Source organism: Triticum aestivum, chromosome 6D (assembly GCF_018294505.1).
Source record: "Triticum aestivum cultivar Chinese Spring chromosome 6D, IWGSC CS RefSeq v2.1, whole genome shotgun sequence".
Lineage (NCBI taxonomy): Eukaryota > Viridiplantae > Streptophyta > Magnoliopsida > Poales > Poaceae > Triticum > Triticum aestivum.
Genome location: NC_057811.1, coordinates 449,849,786 through 449,866,466, shown reverse-complemented (window position 1 = coordinate 449,866,466; position 16,681 = coordinate 449,849,786).

Genomic DNA, 16,681 nt, shown 5'->3' with positions numbered 1-16,681 from the left:
AGAAGTTTGAAAATTACACCGAAGAAAATCAGAGCACATAACCTGGGTTTCCTGTGCTACTCACTGGAATAATCTGAGACGTAGCATGGCAAATAATATGCAGCGTCAACCTCTTCAAATTTGGCCTCGACACATCCACCACCCAAGAGATCAACGGCGTAAACAAGAACATCTTTGGGCCTTGGCCAGCAGAGGTAGGCGGTGTCGGCGTTGATGGAGGGGGACACTCTTGTAGCCACTAGGACCGAGCGCCTCTTGCCCAGAAACAGGGCCTTCCCGCTCAGTCCACGCAAGGGCACCGTGTTCTTCGCGGTCAAGTTCACCAGATGCACACTGACGCTGTACTTCTCATCGGTTCGCGATTCAGGGCAAGCACGGTGGCAAAGGACCAGCCCTCCATTATTCTCCACCAGGAACACCCAGCTTTGCCCTACGTACAACTGGTCCTTGAAGGCGACCACGGACCCGAACTCCTTGTGCAGCTCGTGGCCGGCGGCCTCCACGAGCTTCGGCGGCTGGTTCGCCATGGTTGTAGTCTGTACCAGCGAGATGTTCCTTGATGTGGCACAGTAGACGCAGCCTGCCAGTGGTAAGACCGACGTGATCCAAACACGGGAATCGATTTCTGTCCAGCGCTTGTCACCAGGCTTGGCGATGACTAGGGAATATGAGTTAAGGTGAAGCACAACTGTGTCGTCATCGCCGAGGCCCGCACCACGCAGCTCGACATTCCATAGCAATAGGCACGCTGCGATGTCCACCAGGGTGGCTGCACTTGGAAGTCCGGTGAGCTGTCCAGTCAGCGGGTTAAGGAGTTGGCTAACGCCGTTGCTCAGGAGAAGAACGAGACCCTCGTGCGTGGTGCCGAGAAGGTAGTTGCTCCAGGGATCCGGGACCGTGAGGCTCCGGTAGATGGACTCGCCGGTCGAGACATTCAGGAAGCGCCGCCTGTCGTCGACTTTGTTGAACTTTCTCGGGAGCATGATCCAGCTCCGGGGGAGGAACCGCCGGTCGAGGACGCCTTGCGCGCGCAGGTGGGCGGAGCACGCGCGCCACGGCCTGCACGCCGCGCGGAAGCGGATAAGGTCAACGAGGTCGTTGCGCAAGACGTGCTCGGCGATCAGCCCCGCGGGACCGGCGTCTAGGTTCGCCCAGTCCCTCCAGCCGCGTCGACGCTGAGCGCTAGAAGGCGCCATGTTTCTTTCTTGATTTTTTTTTTTCAAAACGGAGGCAAAAGAATTGCCTCATCGATTAATTAAGAAAGAAGAAGAGAATTGCCCAATTAATTTACGAAAAACCGGGCAAAAACCGATACAAACAAACTCACTCAATACGAAGCACCACGGCCACATAAATGGCCCGCCAAGTGCTCCCAACACCCAACAAGCACAACCCTCAACACTTCTACAACGCAACGGAATCCGGGATGAGAAAACGGCAATGATGACTCAAAATACCAAGGCCACGCCGACAACACGAGAAACCGAGCACAATCCATCATGACATCACGGATGCCTTCCCTCTCGCATCGTCAACCATAGGAACCTCCAGCTGCTCACTTGACAAAGGTGAATCTTGACCCTCGCTCGAGGTCGTCGACGTGTCCACTTTCATATGATCCACTGACAAACTCAGACATAGCTCCCTAAGCTCGGGCATGACCTGCAGTACCGGAGCCACAAGCATGGCAATGGACTCGCCCTTAGTGGAAGACAACATAGGATGGGAGGTAGGCATTGAGGATGAATTGTCTCCAACACGAGGGGAGAAGGAGCCATATAACTCCGCCCCCCTCTCCTCCGCGGAGCAAACACCGGCCGCACAAGGAGAGTGCGGCGTCAGAGAGGTCTGCAACATAGCCGGCGCAAGGGAGAGTCTACTCAGAGCAGCCTCCGCTCGCTCTAAAAAGCTCCCAACACGCGCCAGACAACCTTGCAGCAACGCAGTCTGATCAGCCAAAGCGAACTGCAACATCAGCTCCGGCGAGGTTGGTGAGCCAATGGTACCAGAGACGACAGACGCCCAAGACCCACGATGAAGCGCCTTGAATGGGAGTGCGGATCTTATCGGACCCTCACATGAAGCAAGAGCAGGACGATGCACGACGTCGAGCTGCGACACGAGCGGCACATCATTGCATGGCAGTGAGCTTAGAGGACGCCATGGGTTGCAACATCCACGCGCACGATGACCGTTCTCCAAACAACGGGAGCACCGCAATGGCTCTTTGCAAACAGCCACGCGATGACCATGGTGTGGCCGCGAGGTCGATCCGGGAACGTCGGACGTTGGATTATAATAAGGAAGATATATCTTATACGTCTACTATATACAAGTTTTAAAGGGGAACCCGTCAACAATCTATGTGCCATACGGTAGGTAATTAACTATGGAAAAGGCAAGCGAATCAGGAGGGAAAGCTTTCCGTTACGCGGGACGGTGTCCTGCTCATACTCATACAGATTTCGACTGCTTCTCTAGGTGCACAACAAAGAATCAATCACGAACTCTCGTCGCGCTCTCGCATCGATTTCGTGGCCATGACTAGAAGAAACGCGACACTGCCTGCCTGGTTCGGTCTGCCGTTGGACACAAACTCGCGCCCCCACGTACACTTTCCATCCTGAGTTCCCACCCATAGTTAGGGTATCGCATGCAGATTCTTGACTTCACCTTTTAATAAACCTTGGGTGCCCATACCCGGCAGGCGTCCAGGTTAGGACCTCAGGTCTTAGATGTTAGGTTTGGCTGTGAGGTCTGTTTGGTATTAGGCCCAGACCGTCAGCGCCCCTTCATCAGTTAGATAGGAGTAGCGACAGAGGTTGCGAAGATGGTGGCTTTGGTCTTACTGTTGTACGACTTTGTAAGGTTTTGTGCTAATAAATAATAAATTGGCCGTATGCATCGATCAGATGCAGAGGGGGGTATTCCTCCTTTTCTAAAAAAAAACCTTTTAATAAACCTGTGTATACTCCGGTAGTTTCTTGAGTCTCCCTCCCTTATTGAATGGTTTCATCTATCCGACGATCCCACGACCTAGCGGCCACACCAAAGCAATCTAAACATGGCGTTGTCCGCTGCTCATCGTGCACGCAGCTGGAGGGACTGGGTGGGTCTTGACGCCGGACCGGCGGGGTTGGTCGCCGAGCACGTCCTGCGCAACGACGTGGTCGACTTTGTCCGCTTCCGCGCGGCGAGCAGGGCATGGCGCGCGTGCTCCACCCACCTGCGCGCACAAGGCGTCCTGGATCGGCGGTTCCATCCCCGGCGGTGGATCATGCTACCCGAAACATTCAACGTCGGCGATCGGCGACGCCTGTTCAACGTCTTCACCGGCAAGTCTGTCCACAAGGCGCTCCCAGTTCAGGAGCCCCGACGCTGCAGGTATCTTGTCACAGCCACATCCGAGGGCCTCGTTCTTCTCCTCGGCAACCACGACGGCCAGCTCCTTAACCCGCTGACTGGACAAGCCACCAGGCTTCCAGGCGCAGCCTCGCTGCTGGACATAGCGGGGACACTAAGTGGCCTCGAGCTGCGTGGCACGGGCCTCGCTGACGACGACACGGTCGTGCTTCAATTCCGCTCATTCTGCTTGGCCGTCGCCAAGCCCGGGGACGAGCGCTGGACGCGGGTATATTCTCGTGACCGGATCATGTCGGTTTTACCCTTTGCAGGCCGCGTCTACTGTGCCACGTCGAGGAACACATCTCGCTGGTAGAAACTACGACTACGGCGAACCAGCCACCACAGCTCGTGGCAGTCGCAGACCACAAGACACACACGGACGCTTTCAAAATCCCAATGTATGAAGAGCGAACCCGGATGTTCCTGGTGGAAAATAATGGAGAGTTGATCCTTTGTCTTCACGCTCGCCCTGAACCCCATATTCAGAGCACCCTTACATCATGCGGCGTGTATCAAGTGGACTTTGATGGAAAGAAAACGGTGGCCTTGCATGGGCTCAGCGGGAAGGTCTTGTTTCTTGGCAGGAGGCGCTCGCTCATGGCGGCTGCTGGAGTGTCTCCAAACATCAACGGTGACACCGCGTACCTATGCTATCCAAGCCCCAAAGATGATCCTATTTATGCCATTGATCTTTTGGGCGGTGGACATGTTGAGCACAAGTTTGCGAAGGATGATGCCACATATTGTTTATCATGCTACGTCATAGATTATAATAGAGAATGCATTTAATTTAGGCTAGGAATGGAGGCTTTGCTCTTTCCTCTTGATAACTCGTCTCCAAAGTCTCTCTCTCTCTCTCTCTCTCTCTCTCTCTCTCTCTCTCTCTCTCTCTCTCTCTCTCTCTCTCTCTCTCTCTCTCTCTCTCTCTCTCTCTCTCATTTCTTCATGATATGAGAGTGCTCTATCAATTGAAAACTCGAATTAGTTTTATATATCTACTCATTGCACTCAATGTGAAGTATTGAACTATAATATTTAGTAGGACTAGATTTTCCCGTGTTAAATTTAGGAAAGGTGAAGCTATGGGTTTATTATGATAATTAATGTCTTGTTTGGCTGAATTTGTTCGTCACGTGGATTGGGGGGAGATCGAGGGAGAATCTGTTTCATTTTCCTATATATTCCACTTTGTAAAAAGTTGGGTGGAAGAGTTTGTTAATCGACCGTGGGGATTCGTGCACAATGTGAAGTATTGAACTGTAATATTTAGTAGGACTAGAATTTTCCGGTGTTAAATGAAGGAGTGAATGAAGGAAAGACGAAACTATGAGTTTATGACAATTAAAATCTTGTTTGGATGAATTTGTTCGTCATGTGTATTGGGGGATATCGAGGGAGAATCTGTTTCATTTTCCTATATATTCCACTTTGTAAAAAGTTGGTTGCTTAATCGACCGCGGGGACTTGTGCATGTTAACATATAGCATGTGATGTACATGAGAGGTAGGTTGGTTGGGATAGGCTCGTACGCTAGCTGTATAAGGAGATAGAGCGGGATCAATTCTCAACCGATACTATAGATACATAAGTATATAACACAACTTAAACAACTTCCTGAAGGAAATATGCCCTAAAGGCAATAATAAAGTTATTATTTATTTCTTTATCATGATAAATGTTTATTATTCATGCTAGAATTGTATTAACCGGAAACATAATACATGTGTGAATACATAGACAAACAGAGTGTCACTAGTATGCCTCTACTTGACTAGCTCGTTAATTAAAGATGATTATGTTTCCTAGCCATAGACATGAGTTGTCATTTGATTAACGGGATCACATCATTAGGAGAATGATGTGAGAATGATGTGATTGACTTGACCCATTCCGTTAGCTTAGCACTTGATCGTTTATTATGTTGCTATTGCTTTCTTCATGACTTATACATTTCCTATGACTATGGGATTATGCAACTCCCGTTTATCGGAGGAACACTTTGTGTGCTACCAAACCTCACAACGTAACTGGGTGATTATAAAGGTACTCTACAGGTGTCTCCGAAGGTACTTGTTGGGTTGGCGTATTTCGAGATTAGGATTTGTCACTCCGATTGTCGGGGAGGTATCTCTGGGCCCACTCGGCAATGCACATCACTATAAGCCTTGCAAGCATTGTAACTAATGAGTTAGTTGTGGGATGATGTATTACGCAACGAGTAAAGAGACTTGCCGGTAACGAGATTGAACCAGGTATTGAGATACCGACGATCGAATCTCGGGCAAGTAACATACCGATGACAAAAGGAACAACGTATGTTGTTATGCGGTTTGACCGATAAAGATCTTCGTAGAATATGTAGGAGCCAATATGAGCATCCAGGTTCCGCTATTGGTTATTGACCGGAGACATGTCTCGGCCATGTCTACATAGTTCTCGAACCTGTAGGGTCCGCACGCTTAAAGTTTCGGTGACGATTGTATTATGAGTTTTTGTGTTTTGATGTACCGAAGGTAGTTCGGAGTCCCGGATGTGATCACGGACATGACGAGGAGTCTCGAAATGGTCGAGACATAAGGATCGATATATTGGACGACTATGTTCAGACACCGGAATGGTTTCGGGGAGTTTCGGACATATACCGGAGTACCGGGGGGTTACCGGAACCCCCGGGGAGTTTAATGGGCCAAGATGGGCCTTAGTGGAGAAGAGGAGGGGCGACTAGGTCAGGCCGCGCCCCCTCCCCCTCTTGTCCGAATTGGACAAGGAGGGGGGGCCCCTTTCCTTCCTCTCTCTCCTTCCCTTCCTTTCCCCCTCCTACTCCAACTAGGAAAAGAGGGAGTCCTACTCCCGGTGGGAGTAGGACTCCTCCCTGGCGCGCCCTCCCCTGGCCGGCCGCCTCCTCCCCCTGATCCTTTATATACGGGGGCAGGGGTCACCTCTAGACACAACAATTGATCTCTTGATCTCTTAGCCGTGTGTGGTGCCCCCCTCCACCATATTCCACCTCGATCATATCGTAGCGGTGCTTAGGCGAAGCCCTGCGTCGGTAGCAACATCATCACCGTCATCACGCCGTCGTGCTGACGGAACTCTCCCGTGAAGCTCTGCTGGATCAGAGTTCGCGGGACGTCATCAAGCTGAACGTGTGCTGAACTCGGAGGTGCCGTACGTTCGGTACTTGGATCGGTCGGATCGTGAAGACGTACGACCACATCAACCGCGTTGTGCTAACGCTTCCGCTTTCGGTCTACGAGGGTACGTGGACACACTCTCCCCAGTCGTTGCTATGCATCACCATGATCCTGTGTGTGCGTAGGATTTTTTTTGAAATTACTACGTTCCCCAACAGTGGCATCCGAGCCTGGTTTTATGCGTAGATGTAATATTCACGAGTAGAACACAAGTGAGTTGTGGGCGATACAAGTCATACTGCTTACCAGCATGTCACACTTTGGTTCGGCGGTATTGTTGGATGAAGCGGCCCGGACCGACATTACGCGTACGCTTACGCGAGACTGGTTCTACCGACGTGCTTTGCACACAGGTGGCTGATTGATACGTCCATTTTGCATCATGCTTTTATATTGATATTTATTGCATTATGGACTGTTATTACACATTATGTCACAATACTTATGCCTATTCTCTCTTATTTTACAAGGTTTACGTAAGGAGGGAGAATGCCGGCAGCTGGAATTCTGGGCTGGAAAAGGAGCAAATATTAGAGACCTATTCTGCATAACTCCCAAAGTCCTGAAACTCCACGAAAGTTATTTTTGGAAATAATAAAAAATACTGGAAGAAGAATGTAGGTCAGGGGGGCCTCCACCCGTCCACGAGGGTGGGGGGCGCGCCCCCTGCCTCGTGGGCCCCCTGTTGGCCCTCCGGTGCCCATCTTCTGCTATATGAAGTCTTTCGTCCGAAGAAAAATCATAAGCAAGCTTTCGGGATGAGACTCCACCGCAACGAGGCGGAACCTTGGCGGAACCAATCTAGGGCTCCGGCAGAGCTGTTCTGCCGGGGACACTTCCCTCCGGGAGAGGGAAATCATCGTCATCGTCATCACCAACGCTCCTCTCATCGGGAGGGGTCCAATCTCCATCAACATCTTCACCAGCACCATCTCCTCTCAAACCCTAGTTCATCTCTTGTATCCAATTCTTGTCTCTAAGTCTGGGATTGGTACCTGTAGATTGCTAGTAGTGTTGATTACTCCTTGTAGTTGATGCTAGTTGGTTTATTTGGTGAAAGATCATATGTTCAGATCCTATATGCATATTAATACTCCTCTGATTATGAACATGAATATGCTTTGTGAGAGTTATGTTTGTTCCTGAGGACATGGGAGAAGTCTTGCTATTAGTAGTCATGTGAATTTGGTATTCGTTCGATATTTTGATGAGATGTATGTTGTCTATCCTCTAGTGGTGTTATGTGAACGTCGACTACATGACACTTCACCATTATTTGGGCCTAGAGGAAGGCATTGGGAAGTAATAAGTAGATGATGGGTTGCTAGAGTGACAGAAGCTTAAACCCTAGTTTATGCGTTGCTTCGTAAGGGGCTGATTTGGATCCATATGTTTCATGCTATGGTTAGGTTTACCTTAATACTTTTGTTGTAGTTGCGGATGCTTGCAATAGAGGTTAATCATAAGTGGGATGCTTGTTCAAGTAAGGACAGCACCCAAGCACCGGTCCACCCACATATCAAATTATCAAAGTACCGAACGCGAATCATATGGACGTGATGAAAACTAGCTTGACGATAATTCCCATGTGTCCTCGGGAGCGCTTTTCTCTTTATAAGAGTTTGTCCAGGCTTGTCCTTTGCTACAAAAAGGATTGGGCCACCTTGCTGCACTTTATTTACTTTTTTTACTTGTTGCTCGTTACAAATTATCCTATCACAAAACTATCTGTTACCTATAATTTCAGTGCTTGCAGTGAATACCTTGCTGAAAACCGCTTATCATTTCCTTCTGCTCCTCGTTGGGTTTGACACTCTTACTTATCGAAAGGACTACGATAGATCCCCTATACTTGTGGGTCATCAAGACTCTTTTCTGGCGCCGTTGCCGGGGAGTGAAGCGCCTTTGGTAGGTGGAATTTGGTAAGGAAAAATTTATATAGTGTGCTGAAATTTACTGTCACCTGTTACTATGGAAAGTAATCCTCTGAGGGGCTTGTTCGGGGTAGCTTGGTGGCAGTGACTATGGAGAACCATCACTATCTCATTTGGAAGATTAACTCCCACTCGATTCAAGTGATTGTAGTACTCAGACAATCTGAGCACATGCTCAACGATTGAGCTTTTCTCCCTTAGTTTCCAGGCTTAAGAAACTTGTCAGAGGTCTCATACCTCTTGACGTGGGCATTAGTCTGAAATCCCAATTTCAGTCTTTGGAACATCTCATATGTTCTGCGACGTTTCAAAACGTCTTTGGTGCCACAATTCTAAACCGTTAGCATTACGCACTGAACTATCATGTAGTCATCAAAACGTGTATGTCAGATGTTTCGTAACATCTACAGACGATGCTGAGGTTCGGCACACCGAGCGGTGCATTAAGGACATAAGCCTTCTGTGCAGCAATGAGGACAATCCTCAGTTTACGGACCCAGTCCGCATAATTGCTACTATCAACTTTCAACTAAATTTTTCTCTAGGAACATATCTTAAACAGTAGAACTAAAGCGTAAGCTATGACATAATTTGCAAAGACCTTTTGACTATGTTCATGATAATTAAGTTCATCTGATTATTTAATGAACTCCCACTCAGATAGACATCCCTCTAGTCATCTAAGTGATACATGATCCGAGTCAAACTAGGCCGTGTCCGATCATCACGTGAGACGGACTAGTCATCATCGGTGAACATCTCCATGTTGATCGCATCTACTATACGACTCATGTTCGACCTTTCGATCTCTTGTGTTCCGAGGCCATGTCTGTACATGCTAGGCTCGTCAAGTCAACCTAAGTGTTTCGCATGTGTTCCGAGGTCATGTCTGTATATGCTAGGCTCGTCAACACCCGTTGTATTTGAACGTTAGAATCTATCACACCCGATCATCACGTGGTGCTTCGAAACAACGAACCTTCGCAATGGTGCACAGTTAGGGGGAACACGTCTCTTGAAATTTTAGTGAGGGATCATCTTATTTATGCTACCATCGTTCTAAGCAAATAAGATGTAAACATGACAAACATCACATGCAAATCATAAGGTGACGTGATATGGCCAATATCATCTTGCGCCTTTGATCTCCATCTTCGAGGCGCGGCATGATCACCTTCGTCACCGGCATGACACCATGATCTCCATCATCATGATCTCCATCATCGTGTCTTCATGAAGTTGTCTCGCCAACTATTACTTCTGCTACTATGGCTAACGGTTAGCAATAAAGTAAAGTAATTACATGGCGTTTTCATTGACACGCAGGTCATACAATAAATTAAGACAACTCCTATGGCTCCTGCCGGTTGTCATACTCATCGACATGCAAGTCGTGATTCCTATTACAAGAACATGATCAATCTCATACATCACATATATCATTCATCACATCCTTTTGGCCATATCACATCACATAGCATACCCTGCAAAAACAAGTTAGGCGTCCTCTAATTGTTGTTGCATGTTTTACGTGGCTGCTATGGGATTCTAGCAAGAACGTTTCTTACCTACGCAAAAGCCACAACGTGATATGCCAATTTCTATTTACCCTTCATAAGGACCCTTTTCATCGAATCCGATCCGACTAAAGTGGGAGAGACAGACACCCGCTAGCCACCTTATGCAACTAGTGCATGTCAGTCGGTGGAACCTGTCTCACGTAAGTGTACGTGTAAGGTCGGTCCGGGCCACTTCATCCCACAATGCTGCCGAATCAAGATAAGACTAGTAACGGCAAGTAAATTGACAAAATCGACGCCCACAACTACTTTGTGTTCTACTCGTGCATAGAAACTACGCATAGACCTAGCTCTGATACCACTGTTGGGGAACGTAGCAGAAATTCAAAATTTTCTACGCATCACCAAGATCAATCTATGGAGTAATCTAGCAATGAGGGGAAGGGGAGTGCATCTACATACCCTTGTAGATCGTGAAGCGGAAGCGTTGCAAGAACGCGGATGAAGGAGTCGTACTCGTAGCGATTCAGATCGCGGTTGATCCCGATCTAAGAACCGAAGAACGGTGCCTCCGCGTTCAACACACGTGCAGCCCGGTGACGTCTCCCATGCCTTGATCCTACAAGGAGAAAGGGAGAGGTTGGGGAAGACTCCGTCTAGCAGCAGCACGACGGCGTGGTGGTGATGGAGGAGCGTGGCAATCTTGCAGGGCTTCGCCAAGCACCGCGGGAGAGGAGGACATGGAAGAGGGGGAGGGCTGCGCCAGAACTTGGGTGCTGCTGCCCTCCCACCCCCCACATATATATAGGGGCAAGGGAGAGGGGGGGCGGCCCCCTCAGATCCAATCTGAGGAGGGCGGCGGCGGCCAGGGGGGTTGCCTTGCCCCCCAAGGCAAGGGGGGCGCCTCCCCTTAGGGTTCCCCCAAACCCCCAGGCGCATGGGCCCTGGGAGGGAAGGCGCCCAGCCCACTAAGGGGCTGGTCCCTCTCCACATACAGCCCATAGGACCCTCCGGGGCTGGTGGCCCCTCCCGGTGGACCCCCGGAACCCTCTGGTGGTCTCGGTACATTACCGGTAGCACCCGAAACTTTTCCCGTGACCAAAACAGGACTTCCCATATATAAATCTTTACCTCCGGACCATTCCGGAACTCCTCGTGACGTCCGGGATCTCATCCGGGACTCCGAACAACATTCGGTAACCACGTATATCTATTCCCTATAACCCTAGCGTCATCGAACCTTAAGTGTGTAGACCCTACGGGTTCGGGAACCATGCAGACATGACCGAGACGTTCTCCGGTCAATAACCAACAGCGGGATCTGGATACCCATGTTGGCTCCCACATGTTCCACGATGATCTCATCGGATGAACCACGATGTCGGGGATTCAATCAAACCCGTATACAATTCCCTTTGTCAATCGGTATGCTACTTGCCCGAGATTCGATCGTCGGTATCCCGATACCTTGTTCAATCTCGTTACCGGCAAGTCTCTTTACTCGTTCCATAACACATCATCCCGTGATCAACTCCTTGGTCACATTGTGCACATTATGATGATGTCCTACCGAGTGGGCCCAGAGATACCTCTCCGTTTACACGGAGTGACAAATCCCAGTCTCGATTCGTGCCAACCCAACAGACACTTTCGGAGATACCTGTAGTGCACCTTTATAGCCACCCAGTTACGTTGTGACGTTTGGTACACCCAAAGCATTCTTACAGTATCCGGGAGTTGCACAATCTCATGGTTTAAGGAAATGATACTTGACATTAGAAAAGCTTTAGCAGACGAACTACACGATCTTGTGCTAGGCTTAGGATTGGGTCTTGTCCATCACATCATTCTCCTAATGATGTGATCCCGTTATCAACGACATCGAATGTCCATGGTCAGGAAACCGTAACCATCTATTGATCAACGAGCTACTCAACTAGAGGCTTACTAGGGACATGGTGTTGTCTATGTATCCACACATGTATCTGTTCCTATCAATACAATTTTAGCATGGATAATAAACGATTATCATGAACAAGGAAATATAATAATAACCAATTTATTATTGCCTCTAGGGCATATTTCTAACAGCGGCGCCCCCCTTTTCCTTCATCTCTCTCCTTCCCTTCCTTTCCCCCTCCTACTCCAACTAGGAAAAGAGGGAGTCCTACTCCCGGTGGGAGTAGGACTCCTCCCTGGCGCGCCCTCCCTTGGTCGGCCGCCTCCTCCCCCTGATCCTTTATATACGGGGGTAGGGGGGCACCTCTAGACACAACAATTGATCTCTTGATCTCTTAGCCGTGTGCGGTGGCTCCCTCCACCATATTCCACCTCGATCATATCGTAGCGGTGCTTAGGCGAAGCCCTGCGTCGGTAGCAACATCATCACCGTCATCACGCCGTCGTGCTGACAGAACTCTCCCATGAAGCTTTGCTGGATCAGAGTTCGCGGGACATCATCGAGCTGAACATGTGCTCAACTCGGAGGTGCCGTACGTTCGGTACTAGGATCGGTCGGATCGTGAAGACGTACGACTACATCAACCGCGTTGCGCTAACGCTTCCGCTTTCGGTCTACGAGGGTACGTGGACACACTCTCCCCTCTCGTTGCTATGCATCACCATGATCCTGTGTGTGCGTAGGAATTTTTTTGAAATTACTACATTCCCCAACACTTCCCCTCACCATTGACAATGGAGAAGGACCGCACCAGGCGGATCATGATGGACCTCCAAAACCGGGATCCCTCTCTAGTTTGTACATGAAGCGGCTTTAATGGTGGGTTTACTTGCATCCCTATTACAGTCGATGCAACATCACTCATGAAGGCAAGCTTAACCTTGGGAATATGAATACATTCACTTACATAAGACTATGCAAGCTGATCAGATGGTCATGAGGAAACACTTAACCCTAGATGCATGTCCTGTGAAACCGGCAGGAGGGCCTATTGTTTCTTGAGAAAAAGATAGGGATGGCCATAAAGCCAACCACTGTATCAAGCGAAGGGGAGCCAAATCATCATAACATATGGTCTTCTAATAATTCATCTTGGTTGCGCAGAATCAGATCACATGAAATCACGCCAATGGTTTGCGAGATCCCAGCATTTTGGGTGTTACCTAAAATCATGTGAAATAGACAGGAAAATGAAGTAATCAAAGTCACACAAAGAATGAATTTATCCAGACAAGTCATTAATTTTCATAAACGCATACAGCCTTTCCTTTATCTATGACAGGAAAAACTCTCGTCCAAGTAAATATTGGTATTCATTGATTCACATTTTTACGCAAATAAGTAGATATTAGCTGAACAAACTTGAGAGAAAGAATTATAATGACAATTTATTGTGACTCGGCATAGCAAAGCTTAGATCCCCAGTGGTACTCGCTAGAATGATCTCAGATGTAGCATCATCCTCCTTAAAGATCAGCGCATCAACGAGAGCTTCATGAGCCTTTTCGAGCTCGGCCGGGCTATGTGCCTGGTTTGCTCCTCTTGCTGCGTCCAGTCGGTGACCGCTGATGAGGTCATCTACTATAGGTAGGGTTAAGGACCCATCATATGGGGGCCACCTGGGGGCCCACACCATCATTGGTAGGTCCCTGGACCATACCAACATTCGGATGCGTTTATTAGGAAGTTCACTCGGACACCTCGACGACACTCGGACGACCACCCGTCACTCGGATGTGCTCGTTCCGGATGATTGTACTTGACACCATCTCCTTTGTCAAAGGACAAATGTTTCTGTTCTTCTCGAACTAGTGCTTCAGGAAGCGTTGCTCGAAAGTCTAAAGACTGAATAATTTGTATCGCGTCACTAGTTTCACTGCTTAAAAGAAACTGCATTCAAACAAAAGTGCAACCACGATGCTTACCTTCCCTGTAGCAATTGTCACCGGATCTACCATAAGCTTATGAGATAGCGGACATGTAAGATATTCGGGAATGTCGCAAACGCTGTTGTACTCCTTAGGCTTCTCGTCCCTGACTTTATTCGCTGGCATGAATAGAGAAGTAGGCTTGCGTCTAGCTGCTTGTAGACTATCATGTAGCTCTCTGAAGTGAGTACGAGTAACAACTCTCTCTTGGCAACGCAACCCTCGCAGTCTCCTCGCAAAGCTTACATCATTCCATTCTCTTTTTGGGAAAAAAGAAGAATTATCTCCACAGAATTCAGCGTATAAAGGGTACATAAATCGTAAACCTAAGTACACAGTGACTATAAACATGGGTTCCATGTAAAAAGTGACATGAATGTGAACTTAAATCTATCTAGTCGTCGGTGAGGAGAGCTCCATAATACTTAGTTATACTTACATCATTGTTATTGTCGGATCACTTTACCGCAGCCTCATTAGGACGACATCTATTTTTCTGTGGCCACACCTGTGCGAGTCACATACATCTATCATTTGTTTAGACTATTTTTTTACTTATTTATAATTACGATTATTATTTTCACATGTGATCTTAACCATATAGTTTTTATTATACTTAGCAACTACACAATGACATGGCTAAATATTAAGATACATTATTTTATTTTTTTGGTTTTAACACATGTCGTGAAAAGAATAAAAATTTGACAATGTGAAGCATTTATTACAAGGAGATTGACGTTGTTTCCTCTTCGCGATACCGTCCCTCTTATTTGCGGTCTAACCAAAATAGTTGTAGATTAGGAAAGATGGGAAATAACCAAATAACATTTATTGACAAATTAATTTGTGCCACTAGGATGAATTACAATATATGTTGTTGTTTGCGTCTATTTCAATTTACTTAAATATCATGATTGAGAGCTATAAAGTTGACTGGCGTTTCTAGAATGCATGTGTTGTCTATTTTGTGTGTAAGTAAATAAAAGGCATAATGATCTTCATATAAAATGCAAAATTCTAGAATAAAAAAAATATCTATGAGTTGTTTGTCTTTGAACTATTGCCTAGCTTGTTTATCGGTTCTTGTGTCGCCAAATATACTTGCATTGTATTGGGTTCAAAAACCAATTGGCACCCCATGCATACGTTACACATGGTCTTGAATTAGCATCATTCAACTCGATCACATCAAATGCATCTAGATTATTTCTTGGTTTATATGAGTTTGTCTAAAAATGCTTGTTTTGTACTTGGTAAAACATTATCAATTGTAACTGGTATTGAAAGGGCATGTGGCCCATAAGTGTGGTTTGGGTAATTAATGACAATCTCTATGGCTAATGGTTTCACTGAGATATAAGGAATATTACATAGGTAGTGCATTAAGGATGATTGCCATAAAGATGAAGATTTTCTCTAATCTTTCGTATTGAATGACAATTCCTATGGAGCATCAAGGTCATTGTATCTTATATGAAGAAAAGTTACATAGTTACACATGAAGCATGTTGGATTTATTTGGGGAAAAGTTCCATCAAAAGCCTCTCGAAGAAGTGCTCATGGTGGAGTTCATTGGAGGATCTCAAAGGTTGACACATTTAGGCTTATAAGGATCAAGGTCTTGAGATTATAATTAGAGAGAAGAATTCAAGCTATGGTATCAAGAGAAGATCATGATGAGCTCATGTGTTGAGTTTTGGTTGAGCATGTCTTGAAGCAAGAAACTAGAGTGAAGAATTCATTGTGCCTCTCAAGAGTTTGTGATGGGCATTTAGAGGAGCAAGTGATGACCAATATGATGTTTATGGTGAAAATTGATATGGTCATGAAAGATTCTTTGGTGATCTAGTCTTGAAGCAATGAAGTTAAATGAAGAGTTCATTATGGCTTTCTATAAACCAACATGGAGCATGAAGATGTTGATTGAACAAGAGGAAACTTGAATATTGTATCTAGATGGCCAACACACAAACTCATACAATGTACCGCATGGGATCAAGTGATCTAGTGGTATGGTAAGTACTTGTGAATTGCGTTTTGTGCACTAACCCATGCTATGTGTTTATGGGTTAGGTATTTCTTATGGGCTTGCATCAAAAGAAAGATTTTGAGTAACCTATGCGAGGATGACATAAGATGGTGATGGTCATCGAGTTTGAGGAGTCCAAGTGCATGATGAGAAGCCGGAGCTTACATGTTTTGAATCTTGCGGTCCATATTGTGATTATGTACATGTGAAGATGTGCTTAGATGCATGAAGGCTTCCCTTGTTACAATACAGCGAGCAATTTGAGTATCTTCACCAGGTGATTGTGTTCAAGAAAAGGATTCCAACTTAAGACAAATATAATCATCATCATTAAGCTCAAGTGAAATACGCAAAGCAGAGGTATAACTTAGCTAGGTTTTCCTAGTTTCAACGGTATCATGGTCGTGTCCCTTTTGGCCTTCTCCAGTCGTGTTCCTTCTCCTCGTGGTGGCTCTAGGCTGTTCCGGTGTGCTGCCGATGGTGTCGCCTCCGCATCTTGGAGGACAGGCGTCCTGTGGCATGATGGCCATGGCTAGGGAGGCTATGTCCACTTTTCTATCAGTTGGTCATGCGGCAGTTGCCCTTGATACGAGCAGACGAGCCCCCTTCCCAGATCTGGAGGGGCCAGAACTGGGCAGCACGCTCCCTTGGCAACGGCTCAATAGGTGGATGGCCATGTGTTTGCCCCGTCGGCAGTGCCGTCGCATT